At 34.8% G+C, this 18,516-nt stretch overlaps 2 non-coding genes across 2 annotated transcripts; both read right to left on the reverse strand.

Moving 5' to 3' along the window:
- Positions 1-2,801: 2,801 nt before the first annotated feature.
- TRNAW-CCA (transfer RNA tryptophan (anticodon CCA)) lies at positions 2,802-2,875 on the reverse strand. Its single transcript has one exon. It is a non-coding gene; the product is annotated as a tRNA-Trp (tRNA).
- A 162-nt stretch (positions 2,876-3,037) lies between these two features.
- On the reverse strand, positions 3,038-3,111 carry TRNAP-UGG (transfer RNA proline (anticodon UGG)). Its single transcript has one exon. It is a non-coding gene; the product is annotated as a tRNA-Pro (tRNA).
- Positions 3,112-18,516: the final 15,405 nt, after the last annotated feature.

Below are 18,516 nucleotides of genomic sequence, written 5' to 3' on the forward strand. Positions count from 1 at the left end.
ATGGTCTGAATCAATTTTTTTTTTGAAGCAATTCAGAATCAGAAAGAAATGAAGTTTTTTGAAAAAATAGGAAAGATCCATTTTTTCATTTATATGAATAAATTAGTCTAATTCTAATTAGTAAGAGCTCAACGGGACCTACCCCCTCTTTTTTTCTGATTTGAGGGGGGATCCTGTTGAGTTCTTACGCTTTCATGTCTCCAACTCAGTTCATCCGATTATTACAGAGATGAACCTAAGCCGGAATATGAACCATAAAAGAAAATACCAACTAAACCGATCACAGGAATACCAGTTACAGTACCGATTATCCAAAGAGGAATCCTTCCAGTAGTCTCGGCCATTTGTCCCACTTCCCTCCCCATTTCATCAAGTGGTCGTGCTAGAGACAGAAACAGTCATAGATAATTATGAGATGATATCCTTCCGAATGGGATAAGATAATTCGTACTATTATTTAGTATTTTCTTTTATTTAATTGAAGAAATAATTGGAAAATAAAACAGCAAGTACAAAAATGAGTAATAACCCCCAGTAAAGACTGGTACGATTCAATTCAACATTTTGTTCGTTCGGATTTGATTGTGTCATAGCTCTATAATTCGGATTAGGTTTATCGTTGGATGAATTGCATTGCTGATATTGACCCTAAAAAAGAAACGGTAGGTACAGCTAGTCCGTGAACAGTTAACCATCGCACTGTAAAAATAGGATAAGTTTTATCGATAGTCATTTGGTCCTCCTAAAAAGATCTACTAAATTCATCGAGTTGTTCCAAAGAATCAAAACGGCCAGTTATTAATGGAATTCCTTGTCGGCTCTCTGTAAAATACTCATTTGGACGAGGGCTTCCAAAAACATCGTAAGCTAAACCCGTGCTGACGAATAACCAACCTGCAATGAATAGAGAAGGTATAGTAATGCTATGAATGACCCAGTATCGAATACTGGTGATAATATCAGCAAAAGAACGTTCTCCTGTGCTTCCAGACATGCCGAGCTCCACATATTCTTGTACAGTCAAAAGGGGGATCGATTCCGTAAAAGATGAGATCAGTAAATGGAAATTAACTGAAATTTTATCTTTGTAAGATCGTCAATATTGTACCGAGGGTGTTTTTTAGAGTATACCGAATCAGTATAGCTATCCTTCTTCTGACGCAGCAACGCAATTTCACAATAAGTATCAAAATGAAGCACTAAAACTAAATAATATAATTTGTTTCTTCTTTTCTTGCTGCTTGTCGATGTAGAATCATATACCATTCATTCAATAGAAAATTCTGAAAATGCCTGTCTGTAGTATTAAGGATTCTATCGGTTATTGGCTTCGGGCTAGAAAGCGAAGATTGGGTAAAATGTGAATCCGACTGGTTGGTTTATAATAATTTAGGAAGCAGATTCTAATAGTCCCAAAATTCAATGAAATTAGACGTGAAATCTCGAAATATTTCTTTTGTGTTTGTAGTTATATTTTTGTTTGAATCTTTTTTTATTTTAAGGAATTGGTTAGTCGTCCAGTAACAAGTAACAGTAGTACATAGGATTCGATGAACGAAACAGAACAACGAATAGAAGAATAATAAATATTCGTAATGCACGCATTATTGTTTTATATTAGACTCAAACGATCGTTCTTCAACTAATTAGAAGAATGTTTTTAATATGGAAAGAATAAGAATAAATGGAGAACCTAGTTTCGAGTGATCTGATCGTGCGATACTTTTTTTCTTTTTAAAAAAGATTTTATGGAAATGAACCCACTACATAAAATCTAATTAGTGGGAATACAATTTCATAAATAAAGGGCATTATAAGGTCATTCATTCTTCAGCGATTCAAAGAGCATTTCATTTTTGGAATCAAGTTACACAACATAGTTTATTTATTATTTTTCTTTTTTTTTTTTTTTTTTCTTTCTAATTATTTAGAATCCATTTAATAGATTTATATATTTACTAGATTTATATATTAAATTATTGTTTATAAATTCTTTATAATAAGAATATTTGTTTTGAAAACTCAAGAGTTGTTCAATGAATCCCTTGATTCCGAATTGCGGGATAGAGAGACAGATGATGAATTGATTTCTTACCTATGTCACAAGATTTTTGTTAGTATCATCTATAATCATAATAATAGATGAATCAAAAACTTTCAATTGAATATATTTTTTCAATTAGTATTTTTACTTATCCATCCGCGTATCTTTCAAAAATAGAAACTTAGGGAAGTGCTTTATAAACATATGGATAAAAATAACGTATTTCATTTAGCCTCGTCATGCCTACTATCACTAGTTATTTCGGTTTTCTACTAGCAGTTTTAACTATAACCTCAGCTCTATTTATCGGTCTGAACAAGATACGACTTATTTGATTAAAATTCATTGAATGCACAATTCAAAAAAAAGAAAGATTTCGGTGTTATTCAATATATTCTATATATTGTAGAGTTCTTTACCTTGTCAATTCAATTTCGAATTCTTGGTCATTGAGATTCATGGGCAATACCGATTAATATTTTAAGGATAGATATTACCTCTCCTTTTCCTCGTTCAACTAAATTGAAATGATTGAAGTTTTTCTATTTGGAATCGTATTAGGTCTAATTCCTATTACTTTGGCTGGATTATTTGTGACCGCATATTTACAATACAGACGGGGGGATCAGTTGGACCTTTGATTAATTAACAGTTCTTTTTTTTGATTGACCCCCTACTTGCTTTATAGGAGGTAAAATTTTGATTTCTGTTGAATTATTTCAGTATCATTTTGATTTAACAACAACAAGAATCGAATCACGCTCTATAGGATTTGAACCTACGACATCGGGTTTTGGAGACCCGCGTTCTACCGAACTGAACTAAGAGCGTTTTATTATCAAACTAAAAGCAACCCGAATATATCTTCGATACATATATTATCATAGAGAATATCATAAAATTAAATAAAAAAAGATTGATTCGATATATGTATGTTCAATTTTTATGGATCTCAATTGATTCCTCGTTACTGTTCAGAAGATAAGTAATAGGTAGGGATGACAGGATTTGAACCCGTGACATTTTGTACCCAAAACAAACGCGCTACCAAGCTGCGCTACATCCCTTTCAATTGGTCTACAGTGTTATTGTAGAGAATCCCTGTCTTGTTTTCCACATTTTTTATTTATTTCCTCCATTGGTATACACAAATTATCTTGCCATTTCTTCTTTTTTGTCTCATATCATATATAAAATATAATAAAAATAATAAAAAGACTTATATACGTATGAAATAATAAATATTAAATCCGCCGTAAAGAAAAATGAATATTTGGGGTGGGGCGGAAAGCTACATATTTTTTTTAATAAAAAAGGGAATATCTACCGAATTGAACTGTTGTACATTTCAATTTGAATTAGGAATTCCGCGGACAATACAAGCGGTTATTAACTATATATACATTTGATGGTATGTAATACCAGTATGTATTACAAATTACTATAAAGTAGGAGGGTTTTCAATGCGAGATCTAAAAACATATCTCTCCGTGGCACCGGTAGTAAGTACTATATGGTTCGGGGCTTTAGCGGGTCTATTAATCGAGATCAATCGTTTATTCCCGGATGCGTTGGTATTCCCGTTTTTTTCATTCTAGTTATTGACTTGGGAAGGGGTGAAGAAGATTAGAAAAACAATCAAATATCTTTGACTAATCCCCTTCCCCCTTCTTTTTTTTAGAGTTTTTAGACTTAGAATAAGTTAGAAAGAATCAAAATGGATTCAACCTCAGTCAAACTCGGACGCGGCGCCAGGTTCAAATTTAATTAATAAAAGAGTGAGAACGAAAATGAAAATGTGATGGCTAGGGCAACAATATCATACAAAATACTTAAATGAAAAACTGTACTGCGATTCTAAATTTAGAAATTATTGTATTACTATATTTTAATATTTGATTGTAACGAAATCTTTCATAATTTTATTTCGAGTTACCAATTTTTCTTTTTTTCTTCATTTTGGATCGGAAAATGGAAGAGTTGCGTGAATCAAAAATCCAAGGGAGGTTCATGGCCAAGGGTAAAGATGCCCGAGTAACTGTTATTTTGGAATGTACTCGTTGTGTTCGAAACGGTGTTAATAAGGAATCAATAGGGATTTCCAGATATATTACTCAAAAGAATCGACACAATACGCCTAGTCGATTGGAATTGAGAAAATTCTGTCCCCGGTGTTACAAACATACGATTCATGGGGAGATAAAGAAATAGATCGAACCGATCGGCTGTGTGTCACCCTTTTCCAATCCAAGGAAGATGAAAAATTACATATATTAGACATATTTTAGATTTAAATATAAACAAACCAAATCCTATTTCGATCGGATCTAAAATGATTTAGAATTAAGAAATAGGATTTTCGGGATAAGGAATAAAAAAACCATGGATAAATCCAAGCGACTCTTTCTTAAATCCAAACGATCTTTTCGTAGGCGTTTGCCCCCGATTCCATCGGGGGATCGAATTGATTATAGAAACATGAGTTTAATTAGTCGATTTATTAGTGAACAAGGAAAAATATTATCTAGACGGGTAAATAGATTGACCTTAAAACAGCAACGCTTAATTACTATTGCTATAAAACAAGCTCGTATTTTATCTTTGTTACCTTTTCTTAATAATGAGAAACAATTTGAAAGAAGCGAGTCGACCGCTAGAACTATTGGTCTTAGAACCAGGAATAAATAGACTTAGCTTACTCTTTAATTGAATTAAAATTCTAATCCAAACTCAACCGCAGATTGATTCTTTGTTCGAAAAATCCGAAAATCTAGATTCGATTGTCGTGTCGTAAGAAAAAGAAAGAATAGTGGAAGAAGAATAAATCGTTTTTTTTTTATTGAACATATTTGCTCATTTTGACCACTTTATCATATTTTATCATACTAATTTCTACTCTACCTTCTCGGAGTTCATTCTCCAGAGAACTCCATTTTAAGCATTCCGCTGGATTCTTTGCAATCTTCGTATTTTATGATCTCATTGGAAATCATATAAAGACAATTTCTATTTAATATCGCGATTTGGGCAAGTATTTTACGATTAAGAAGCAACTGCCTCTTGTACAGATTGTGTATGAATCTACTATAACTGTAGTCTACCTTATTAGATCGAATTACTGCATTTATTCGAGCGATCCACAACTGTCGAAAATTTCTTTTTTGCCTACCTCTATCCCGATAAGCTGAAGCCAAAGCTCTTATTTTCTGTTGAGTAATAGTTCGAGTAAGTCTTGAATGAGCCCCTCGAAAGCTTGATGCAAATAAACGAATTTTTGTTCTACGTCTCCGAGCTATATATCCTCGTTTAATTCTAGTCATTGAATAAATGAAACTTTGATGAATAACTAATGGATTTCCTTTCTTTCAGTTATTCCTTTCTCCTTTCCTAGTCTATTAATAACAAAACGTATTTTTCCAATGTATAAAATAAAAATTCCAATGGCTTTTGCTACTATAACCTTCCCGACCACTATTTCTTTTTTTGTTCTAATCACCCCAAAATACGAAATAGTATTTTTACTAGGTATAAAAAACAAAAATAGAGTAAATAAATAAAAATAGAAATGGATAAAGAAATAGTGGGTTCCTTCGTTTCTATGGTTACTTCTTAAACGGTGAGGTCCTCTCTATACACCGGAGCTCCTTCTTTTATTTCATCAATGTTATTGTTAACTTGTACAGTTCACCCTCTTTGGCTCTACCCATGAATTATCTAGTAATCGGTCTTTCACAACGAGATCTACCTATACAGTAACGGTATTTAATTATGAAGATTGGTTGGGTAGCTGACCCTCTTAGTCCGTTCTTGGAAGAATAAGGCTATAATCCTTCTGTTAAATAGGATTTCCTCTGCTTAATGGATAAGCATTTGTTACCAATGGGGAATTCTTTCTCATCTAAAATTGAAAATAGAGATGATTGGATTTGCACCAATAGAAACCATAAATTTGATACACAATAAAAGGATACGATAAATCTTTGTTTATTTATTTTCGGTAGTGAACGGATTTCTTCCATTCATTCTATCCTATTCACTGTACTTATAACTGATACGGGAAAAATTTTGTACTTTCTTTTGTCCCGGTCCATGGTCTAAACGAGTCGCACATACACCCTAGTACATGTTCCTCGACGCTGAGGGCATCCCCGAAGGGCGGGCGATTTGGTGACATTTCTGATTGGCTGTCTTGTGTTTCTAATAAGTTGTTTAATAGTTGGCATGTTGAATTGTATACATAATGAGTTGGTTTAGATCAATCCTAACCGGATGATTATGAATTACTTCTATATTCGATATTAATAATTAATATGATTAATAGTAATATATTAACCCCGGTAAAAAGAGAAAATCGAAAATTTCGGATTTTTGCGTGAAATACCTGCTATTTGTTATTCAACCGCTACAAGATCAACAATTCCATGAGCTTGGGCTTCTGTTGCTGACATAAAAACATCCCTTTCCATGTCTTCGGATATAACCCATAAGGGTTTGCCTGTTCTTTGTACATAAACCCTTGTGAGGATTTCGCAGCCTCAGTAGTTCTTTCGCTTCCAGGATAAATTCTACCGTTTGTGCCTCATAAAAAGAACTAGCAGGTTGATGGATCATTACCCTGATGATTTAATAAATGGTTTTCTCTATCTTACATCATTATCATGATGAGTCAAAGATAATAAAAAAAAGATAGGATTAACAACCGTACAGGCATCCTTTGTGCAGTGCATACGGCTCCACAATGGAATTCATTTTTACCTTCCAGCGAAGGAATAGAAAATATAGGATCTAGCAGACCCAGAGCAGTAAATGATCCAATAACCACCCTTCCTTTTTTTTAGTAATTTCAAAATACTATGATGGTTCCGTTGCTTTATGATTTCGTTTGTTATTCAGCAATCCCAAAGTTTCTTTTTTTTATTTTTTTTCTTAAAAATAAATATTTCGTAGTCTTTCATAACAGAAATATTGTTAAGAGTCTTCCGTCGTGAAAACAAAAAAGTTTGTGACGCTGAAAGAGGCCTCCGCGATAAATCAGCCTACAATCGGAAATGCCTTTTATCTCATACTACTCTTTCGATACATAACCTAATGGTTTAGAAAAAAAAAATTCTCATATCGAATTCAAAGTGCCATGCTATTATTACTTAATATTTTATATGGCGAAGGCATAGTTTTCTTTTTGTCTAAAAAAAACTCATTGGCGCCGAGCGTGCGGGAATGCTAGACGTTTGGTAATTTCTCCTCCGACTAGAATAAAAGATCCCATTGAAGCGGCTAATCCCATGCATATTGTCTGTACATCTGGTTGCACAAATTGCATAGTATCATAAATACCTAATCCGCTTATTACCCCTCCACCGGGAGAGTTTATAAATAAATACAGATCTTTGGTATCATCCTCCATACTGAGATATACCATAAGACTAATAAGTTGATTCGAAATATCACTATCAACCTCTTGGCCTAAAAAAAGTAATCTTTCTCGATAAAGTCGGTTGATTAGGATAAAATTGTATCCCTTAAGAACCGTACGGGCACCTTTTGATGCATACGGTTCAAAAAAAATAGCGAAAAAAGAATCAATGTTTAGATTTTAGCCTTCTTTAGAGGACTCTTTCTAACTTCTAATGAAGGGGCTTTTTCTTACCTTCCATTTTTTTTTCAAAATGGATGAGTTTTGTCCTTTGGCCCGCGGTCGTTTATCTATACTATAAATTTCAATAAATAAAAAAACAATTCATTAAATTTTCAATTTATCGAACTAACTTTTCATTGATATATTGTTTCATCGAGATTCAATTTCAATTCCGATGTCATTTTCTTGTTCCAAAATGGTCTTCTTCAATTCTTTTAGGTTTATGCTCTACTCCGAGTCAAGATCTGCCCGATTTGGATTTGCACATATAGGACAAATGCCCCAATAGCATGGCTTTTTGCTACGACTTCTTTTTTTTTTTCAATTTACTTCATATTACTCGATTGATTAAAAGTTTTCTATCAATGCTATTGATAAATCGAATATGATACAAGTAGTAGTAATCATAGAATAGATAGATTCCAAATTGAGTTTTTTCTAAGCGGAGCCTGGATACTTCATTTTATTAGTACAACCGAGAAAACCATAAATTATTCTAATTGATAATATTAATCTGGATACCCCCCAAAAAATAGATCTAATTGCACTTCACGCTCCAAATTTTTGATGATTAAATCAATCCGTCTTGGGCGAAAGAGAGGATATCTCGATCGGGGGAGAGAACGGGGAAATACCATATGACCCAATATATCTGACAAGTCGCACTATAGGTCAACCCACGATGCGTCTTCCTCTCCGGGACTTCGAAAAGGTACTTTTGGAACACCAATAGGCATTAAAGCAAAGAAAAAAGAATTAAGTACTATAGCTAACTTTGATGTGGAAGCGTAACAACGGGTTTATTGTCTTAATAAATAAGATGGGCCTTTATCAGATTTTATCTTTTAGCATATTTTATACATAGATTTAATAAGTTCATAAAAAAGGAAAACAGAATTAATAAGGGAAACTTCTTCCCGAATAGGTTTTTGAATGATGAACAAGTATGTATACATTCACTCCTATAAAATAGGATCAATTCCCATCTACCATTGCGTATTGGTACTTATCGAGTATAGAATAGATCTGCTTCTTTTTGTTCCTACGAATAGAATCGAATTGTTCCATTATTACTAAAAGAATAGACTAAATATTAATCCTTTCGCCAAGATAATCCCCTCAAAAGGGGAGGTCCGTAGCATAGTTTTTTTTTTCAGTGCAATAAAGTTACATAGTGTCTATTTTTCCTTGATAAAGGGGTATTTCCATGGGTTTGCCTTGGTATCGTGTTCATACCGTTGTATTGAATGATCCCGGTCGTTTGCTTTCTGTTCATATAATGCATACAGCTCTAGTTGCTGGTTGGGCCGGTTCAATGGCCCTATACGAATTAGCAGTTTTTGATCCCTCTGATCCTGTTCTTGATCCAATGTGGAGACAGGGTATGTTCGTTATACCCTTCATGACTCGTTTAGGAATAACCAATTCATGGGGGGGTTGGAGTATCACAGGAGGGACTATAACGAATCCGGGTATTTGGAGTTACGAAGGTGTGGCCGGAGCACATATTGTGTTTTCTGGATTGTGCTTCTTAGCAGCTATCTGGCATTGGGTGTATTGGGATCTAGAAATATTTTGTGATGAACGTACAGGAAAACCTTCTTTGGATTTGCCGAAGATTTTTGGAATTCATTTATTTCTCTCAGGGTTGGGTTGCTTTGGTTTTGGTGCATTTCATGTAACCGGATTGTATGGTCCGGGAATATGGGTATCCGATCCTTATGGATTAACCGGAAGGGTACAAGCCGTAAATCCTGCGTGGGGTGTCGAAGGGTTTGATCCTTTTGTTCCGGGCGGAATAGCCTCGCATCATATTGCAGCAGGTACATTGGGCATATTAGCGGGCCTATTCCATCTTAGTGTTCGTCCGCCCCAACGTCTATACAAAGGATTACGTATGGGAAATATTGAAACCGTCCTTTCCAGTAGTATCGCTGCTGTATTTTTTGCAGCTTTTGTTGTTGCTGGAACTATGTGGTATGGTTCAGCAACTACCCCGATTGAATTATTTGGGCCCACTCGTTATCAATGGGATCAGGGATACTTCCAGCAAGAAATATATCGAAGAGTTAGTACCGGGTTAGCCGAAAATCAAAGTTTATCAGAAGCTTGGTCTAAAATTCCTGAAAAATTAGCTTTTTATGATTATATCGGGAATAATCCCGCAAAAGGTGGATTATTCAGAGCGGGTTCCATGGACAACGGGGATGGAATAGCTGTTGGTTGGTTAGGACACCCTGTTTTTAGAGATAAAGAAGGGCGCGAACTTTTTGTACGCCGTATGCCGACCTTTTTTGAAACATTTCCGGTTGTTTTGGTAGACGGAGACGGAATTGTTAGAGCCGATGTTCCTTTTCGAAGAGCAGAATCGAAGTATAGTGTTGAACAGGTCGGTGTAACTGTTGAGTTCTATGGCGGTGAACTCAATGGAGTCAGTTATAGTGATCCTGCTACTGTGAAAAAATATGCTAGACGTGCTCAATTGGGTGAAATTTTTGAATTAGATCGTGCTACTTTGAAATCCGATGGGGTTTTTCGTAGCAGTCCAAGGGGTTGGTTTACTTTTGGGCATGCTTCCTTTGCTTTGCTCTTCTTCTTCGGACACATTTGGCATGGTGCGAGAACCTTGTTCAGAGATGTCTTTGCTGGTATTGACCCAGATTTGGACGCTCAAGTAGAATTTGGGGCATTCCAAAAACTTGGAGATCCAACTACAAAAAGAGTCTAGTCTGATACAAGATTGCTCTGTTCTTTTTTTCCTTTATTTTTTGATTTGACATAGATAGGGTACCGGATAAATCTTTATTCGGATTGCTTACTTTTCATTTCTTTGACTCTTGTCTTGGTCTTTTTTTTATCCGTAAAAAGATCCCAATTAAACAGGTATGGAAGCTATAATTGTAAACCGAAATCAAATCTATGGAAGCATTGGTTTATACATTCCTCTTAGTCTCGACTCTAGGAATAATTTTTTTCGCTATCTTTTTTCGCGAACCGCCTAAAGTTCCAACTCCAACTAAAAAGGCAAAATGATTTCTCATTATCTCAATTGAAGTAATGAGCCTCACAATATTGTGAGGCTCATTACTTCAACTAGTCCCCGTGTTCCTCGAATGGATCTCTTAGTTGTTGAGAGGGTTGCCCAAAAGCAGTATATAAGGCATACCCAGTAAAACTTACAAGTAAACCAGATATAGAGATGGCAACTAGGGTTGCTGTTTCCATTATTATATAATTTCAAGACCACAATGGATCTATAATAAGATCATTTATTTACAACGGAATGGTATACAAAGTCAACAGATCTCACTGAATAAAAAAAAATATAGGATTATTTATGGCTACACAAACCGTTGACGATAGTTCTAGATCTGGGCCAAGACGAACTGTTGTAGGGGATTTATTGAAACCATTGAATTCGGAATATGGTAAAGTGGCTCCTGGGTGGGGAACTACACCTTTAATGGGTGTCGCGATGGGTTTATTTGCGATATTCCTATGTATTATTTTGGAGATTTATAATTCTTCCATTTTACTGGACGGAATTTCAAGCAATTAGATTCGATTCACAAGAACCCCTAAATAACTTTTCAATAAAAAGGAAAGTCTAAAGTATGTAGGTTTCTGCTTTTTAGCCCACTATTTTTTGGTAGTTCGATCGTGGAATTTATTTTTTTCTGTATTTCCGGAATATGAGTGTGTGACTTGTTAGAATTGATCCTATGGATACGACAGAGAAGAAGTCGGTCATCTTGATGAAGATGATTTGATCTCGTTGGATATTCAGTCTAGGCTAGTATCTGGAGCACAGAATATATGAAATAGATTCCAAAATATTAGAACAAATATTAGAACTATGATTCATACTTATCAGACCTCGTGGCCGGACTCCGAAACAAGAGTTAGAAGTGATAAATAAAAAAAATTTATTCTTTCGTTTCTACTTATTTTGGTTAAAGGATAAACCTTTCTTTAGCTTTTTTCATTATATTCAGTCATTGAATAAGCATTGAATAAGTGATAATCCAAGGGTTCTTACTCAGGGAATTTTTGAACTTTTTTTGGAAGGTTTTTTATTGAATCATCGTGGTTCTAGTCTGAATCTAAGGTTTTAATTGATTCATAGGGTCTTAACAAGATAATTCCTATCAATAATAAAGAAAACAAGAGTAAAGTCGCATTACATACAAATCAAAGAAAAAAAATAGGTAAATAGAAGATTCAAGAGGCCCCTAATGATCAATATAACTATGAATGAGCCGACTTGATATTTGGGCATTATAACTACAAAGAAGACTTTTCGGATTTTGATTCTTTCGTATCTTGATACAAAAAATTGAATCATAGCATTAAGAAGTTTGAAACTTTTTAGTACACATATCCGTTACGAGCGGTATTTGGGTGTTTCTGTTTGAGCCGTACGAGACGAAATTCTCATATACGGTTCTCAGAGGGGGGTCCCCTTGGTTTACCTATCTCAATAAAGTGTATGATTGGTTCGAAGAACGTCTTGAAATTCAGGCGATTGCAGATGATATAACTAGTAAATACGTTCCTCCTCATGTCAACATATTTTATTGTCTAGGAGGAATTACGCTTACTTGTTTTTTAGTACAAGTAGCTACGGGGTTTGCTATGACTTTTTACTACCGTCCGACCGTTACTGAGGCTTTTGCTTCTGTTCAATATATAATGACGGAAGCAAATTTTGGTTGGTTAATCCGATCAGTTCATAGATGGTCGGCAAGTATGATGGTCTTAATGATGATCCTGCACGTATTTCGCGTGTATCTTACTGGTGGATTTAAAAAACCTCGTGAATTGACTTGGGTTACAGGTGTGGTTCTGGCTGTATTGACCGCATCCTTTGGTGTAACTGGTTATTCCTTACCTCGGGACCAAATTGGTTATTGGGCAGTCAAAATTGTAACAGGTGTACCGGAAGCTATTCCAGTAATAGGGTCGCCTTTGGTAGAGTTATTACGCGGAAGTGCTAGTGTGGGACAATCTACCTTGACTCGTTTTTATAGTTTACACACTTTTGTATTACCTCTTCTTACTGCCGTATTTATGTTAATGCACTTCCCAATGATACGTAAGCAAGGCATTTCTGGTCCTTTATAGAGAATAGAAATCATAGATTTGTAATTAGTTATTTATGATTACTCAGGGGGGAAGAAGAGTATTTCATTGCTGCAAATATGGATTATTGAAAAATAAGACATGTATTTGGATATTTCCCTTCAACTCCACGAAATTTTATTCGTTATTTTTCAATAATAGTTGAAGGGAATTCTTCGAAGAGAAAATGGATTATGGGAGTGTGTGACTTGAACTATTGATTGGACCGTGTAGATATATGTCTTTTTATCTGCCACATTGGGATTCACAACAAAATGTGTCTTTATTCCAACCACCGCGAAAGCTCCATACAGAGGGTAGGCTGGTTCGCTTGAAGAGAATCTTTTCCATGATCAGACTTGACCATGTCGTGCATGACCAGGCTCCGTAAGATCCATTAGAATAGGTGATATATATGCCATAATACAGATTATGTTTTATCTATTTCACTTACTTAATAGTATGAAAATGCATTCATTTCCTCTGCATTGACTCGATTTATAATACTATCGGAGTGAAACAAGGGATCTAAAGAAGAACATAGGCTAGACTCTATTAGTAACAAGTAAATCCTTTGGATGTAAAAAGTATCAATATTTTTGGGGGCTAAAGCCCCATCGCAAGGTTTGAGACGACCCAGAAAGCACTTGAACATTATCAACTTTGTAAGCCTACTTGGGTATTGAGCATTTATCTGTACGAACTTAATTCCTTGCAATGGATAATTGTAACTCTTGAAAACGGAATCCGCTAAATTTTTTCTTACATTGAATCACTCATTTATTTTATATATGCTTGGATAAGATATCGATTTTTTTTTCTGGATCCAGTTGGTTCGTTTGATTTGTGCTCGAGCCGGATGATGAAAAATTATCATGTCCGGTTCTTTCGGGGGATGGATCCATAATAATTCACCTATCCTAATAACAAAAAAACCAGATTTGAATGATCCTGTATTAAGAGCTAAATTGGCTAAGGGTATGGGTCATAATTATTACGGAGAACCCGCATGGCCCAATGATCTTTTATATATTTTTCCAGTAGTCATTCTAGGTACTATTGCATGTAACGTGGGCTTAGCGGTTCTAGAACCATCAATGATTGGTGAACCCGCAGATCCATTTGCAACTCCTTTGGAAATATTGCCGGAATGGTATTTCTTTCCCGTATTTCAAATACTTCGTACAGTGCCAAATAAGTTATTGGGTGTTCTTTTAATGGTTTCCGTACCGGCGGGATTATTAACTGTACCATTTTTGGAGAATGTCAATAAATTCCAAAATCCATTTCGTCGTCCAGTAGCGACAACCGTCTTTTTGATTGGTACCCGCAGTAGCTCTTTGGTTGGGTATTGGAGCAACATTACCGATTGATAAATCCCTAACTTTAGGGCTTTTTTAAATTGATTCAATTGTGAAATAAATAAAATATCACGATGTGTGTATCTAGGGAATAGTTGCTTCAAAGTGAATTACCCCTAGATACACATATTTAATGAAATTTTTGATTTATTTTGAGTATACGGATTCTGTTAAAGATTCAAACTTCATTTTCGTCTTTTTTTTTTATAAAGTTTTTTTACAACAAAAATCCAATGGATTTCAAATTTATGCAAAATTCTTTTCCATTTCGAGAATGTCTAATATATGTTTTACGTCTTCTATGCGAAAATGTTTGATTTTCATAAGTTCGTCTGGACTATTATTCAAAAGGTCAAATAATGTATGTATATTGCACCTTTTGAGGCAATTATAGATCCTAGGAGGCAATTCTGATTGGTCAATAAAAATATATTTTAATGCTCTTTCTTTTTTCTTTTTTCTTAGTTTCGCCAATTTCTCATGAAAAGTAAAAAGGGGTAAAGTAACTTTTTGTTTATTATTTTTAAAATGGAAGTTTTCTTTTTCTTCTTCCGCATGTAAAAAAGGAATAAATAAATCAATCAAATTCCGAGAGGCTTCATGAAGTGCTTCTTTAGGAGTTAAACTTCCATTGGTCCATATTTCGAGAAAAAGTATCTCTTGTTTTTCATTCCCATTTACATAAGAATGAATACTATGATTAACATTTCGAACAGGCATGAATATAGCATCCATAGGATAACTTGCGTCTTGAAAATTATTTGGCGTTTGTATATGATATCCGCGATTCCTCTCGATCTTTAATTCAATACAAAAATTAATTGGTTCCGTTAGGTTAGCTATATGCTGTGTATTATCAACGATTTCCACCGAAGGTGGTAAGATGATGTCTTGAGCAGTTACGCATCCAGGACCCTTGACACAAATAGACGCATCACGAGTTCCATACAGATTACTTCTCAATACAATTTCTTTCAAATTCATTAAAATTTCATGTACTGATTCTTGAATACCGACTATGGTAGAGTATTCATGTGGGATTTTTTCAGATTTTGCACGTGTGATACATGTTCCCTCTATTTCTCCAAGCAAAGCTTTTCGCATCGCAATGCCTATAGTATCCCCTTGTCCCTTCATAAGTGGAGACAGAATAAAGCGTCCATAATAAAGACGCTTACTGTCTGCTCTTGATTCAACACACTTCCACTTTAGTGTCCGAGTCGATACTCTGATTTTCTCTCGAACCATAGTAATATTTTTTGATAAAATCATTGAATTATTTATTTCTCTTGAAATTTCTCTTCAATGTTTATTTTTACACACGTCGTTTTTTAGGGGGCCTACAGCCATTATGTGGCATAGGGGTTACATCCCGTATGAAACTTAATAGTATACCGCTTCTCCGAATAGCTCTTAATGCTGCATCTCTTCCGAGACCGGGGCCCTTTATCATAACTTCGGCTCGTTGCATCCCTTGATCCACTACTGCCCGAATAGCATTTCCTGCTGCGGTTTGGGCGGCAAATGGTGTCCCTCTTCTTGTACCTTTGAATCCACACGTACCGGCGGAGGACCAAGAAATTACCCGACCCCGTACATCTGTAACAGTCACAATTGTATTGTTGAAACTTGCTTGAACATGAATAACGCCCTTTGGTATTCTACGCGTACTTTTACGTGAGCTAATACGTCCATTTCTACGTGAACCGATTCTTGGTATGGGTTTTGCCATATTTTATCATCTCATAAATCTAAGTCAGAGATATATGGATATATCCATTTCATGTCAAAACGGATCCTTTAATTTCTTTTTATGTATATATTGTGGGTGGCCTTTAGGGGTCCTTTTTTTTATAAAGATTATCCTTGTCTTTGTTTATGTCTCGGATTGGAACAAATTACCATAATTCGTCTCCGCCTACGGATCAGGCGACATTTTTCACAAATTTTCCGAATGGAGGCCCTTATTTTCATATTTTTTATTCCTTACCTTAATCTACTTATTGGAAGAAAATAAGTTTCTTGAAATTTTCTATTTCGAATTGGATCTCCCTACAAAAAAAAGAATATTGCACGTGAAAAGACTACTTCACCTAATCATTCGAATCTTTGTTTCGTAGTCTATAAATTATACGCCTTCTGGTCCTGGTTGAATCGTAACAACTTACTGAAATTTTGACTCTCTATTACCTAGTATATGGATAAAACTATGTTGAATCCTTCCTGAAACGTAACCTAGAATTGGATCCTCATTATCTAAACAAACCCAAAACATATCATTGGTAAGTGATTCAGTAATTAAACCTTCAGAAATCCTTTTTTGCTCTTTCATTCCAGACGAAACACCCTTCAAAGTATCAATTAATCAAGGGGGAGTCGTATTATAAACTATAAACCCACCTCTTTTCTTTTTTTTTTTTTTTTACAAATAGGGAAGTTCTGTGTATAATTCGAATATCATAAAGATTACCATATATAACACAAAATTTCGCCGCCGATTCCCTGTAGTCGAGCTTCTCGGTCTGTCATTATACCCCGAGAAGTAGACAGAATTACAATGCCCATTCCGCCTAAAATTCTAGGAATTTTTTGATAGTTAGAATATATTCGGAGACCAGGTCGACTGATCCGTTTTAAATTTAAAATCGTTTTATATGGTCCTTTCCTATTTCTTCTATGTCGTAGGGTTAAAACCCAAAAATCCTTGTTGCTTTCCCGATGTTTCCTTACGTTTTCAATAAAACCTTCTCGTAAAAGTATTTTAACAATGTTTTCGGTGATGTTAGTAGATGGTATTCGAACCATTCCTTTTCTATTCATGTCAGCATTGCGAATAGAGGTTATTATGTTAGCAATAGTGTCCTTACCCATGATAAACGAAAATTATTGGTTACTTAAATTTTTGATCTAATCAACATTCTTTTTTATTAAATAGTTATGAATTTTAAAAGGTATATACGTGATACACAATCTACTAATTAATTTCATTCAAATAGTATAACTATCTCACGGTCTGTCTCATTTTATAATACTTCAGGTGCTAATGAAATTATTTTAGTGAAATTTAACTGTCTCAATTCTCGGGCAATCGCACCAAAAATTCGAGTTCCTTTTGGATTTCCTTCTTGATCAATAACAACCGCAGCATTGTCATCATATCGTATTATCATACCATTTTCTCGTTTGAGTTCTTTACAAGTACGTACAATTACAGCTCTGATCACTTCTGATCTTTCTAGAGGTGTATTTGGGACGGCTTTCTTGATTACAGCAACAATAACGTCACCAATATGAGCATATCGTCGATTACTAGCCCCTATGATTCGAATACACATCAATTCTCGGGCTCCGCTGTTATCTGCTACATTCAAAAGGGTTTGAGGTTGAATCATATTATTTTGGAATCTTTTCTTTCAATGCAAAGGGCGAAGTAAAAAAAAAAAAAAGAAATATTGTTTTTCAAAAAAAAAAAAAATAAATCTGCAATTGTTTTTTTTTCATCTTAAACAAAGATCGCTTTCCTTTGATTCTACATTTCTATCCCGAAGTAATGAATTGGGTTCGTATAGGCATTTTGGATGCCGCTATTGAAATAGCTTTTCTGGCTATATTTTCGGCTACTCCACTCATTTCATAAAGTATTCTACCTGGTTTAACAACAGCTACCCAATATTCGGGGGATCCTTTCCCTGAACCCATACGTGTTTCTGTGGGTCTTAGTGTAACGGGTTTGTCCGGAAATATACGTACCCATATTTTTCCACCGCGTCGTGCATTTCGTGTCATTGCCCTTCGTCCGGCTTCGATTTGTCTCGATGTGATCCAAGCGGGTTCAAGTGCCTGAATAGCGTATCTCCCGAAGCAAATACTATTGCCTCGATAAGATATTCCTTTCATTCTTCCTCTATGGTGTTTACGGAATCTGGTTCTTTTGGGGTTATAGTTGATGGTTATTTCTAAATTCCATCTCTACTACAGAACCGGACATGAGAGTTTCTTCTCATCCAGCTCCTCGCGAATGAAACGATTCAAAAAAATATACATGTATTTACTGATATTTTCTGAATAATAGATTCAATTATGGGATTTTTGATATTTCATTTAATCAATCTATTCGAAATTTGTATATCTTCTTTTCTTTTGATAGAAAACTAAACTGTTTATAGATTCTAGAATAATAGAATAAGTTTTTTTATTATAGTTTTCTAAAAAATTATAGATAATATAATCTCGTTTTGTTATTTTTTCTTTTATTATTAAGGTTATAACAAATCTTTATTTTGTTTTGCCTTTTTTTATCTATTATTATATTTGATCGACCCTAATTTAGAAATATAATAAAATGGAAACGTTCG

Source organism: Cucumis melo, unplaced genomic scaffold (assembly GCF_025177605.1).
Source record: "Cucumis melo cultivar AY unplaced genomic scaffold, USDA_Cmelo_AY_1.0 utg001988l, whole genome shotgun sequence".
NCBI lineage: Eukaryota > Viridiplantae > Streptophyta > Magnoliopsida > Cucurbitales > Cucurbitaceae > Cucumis > Cucumis melo.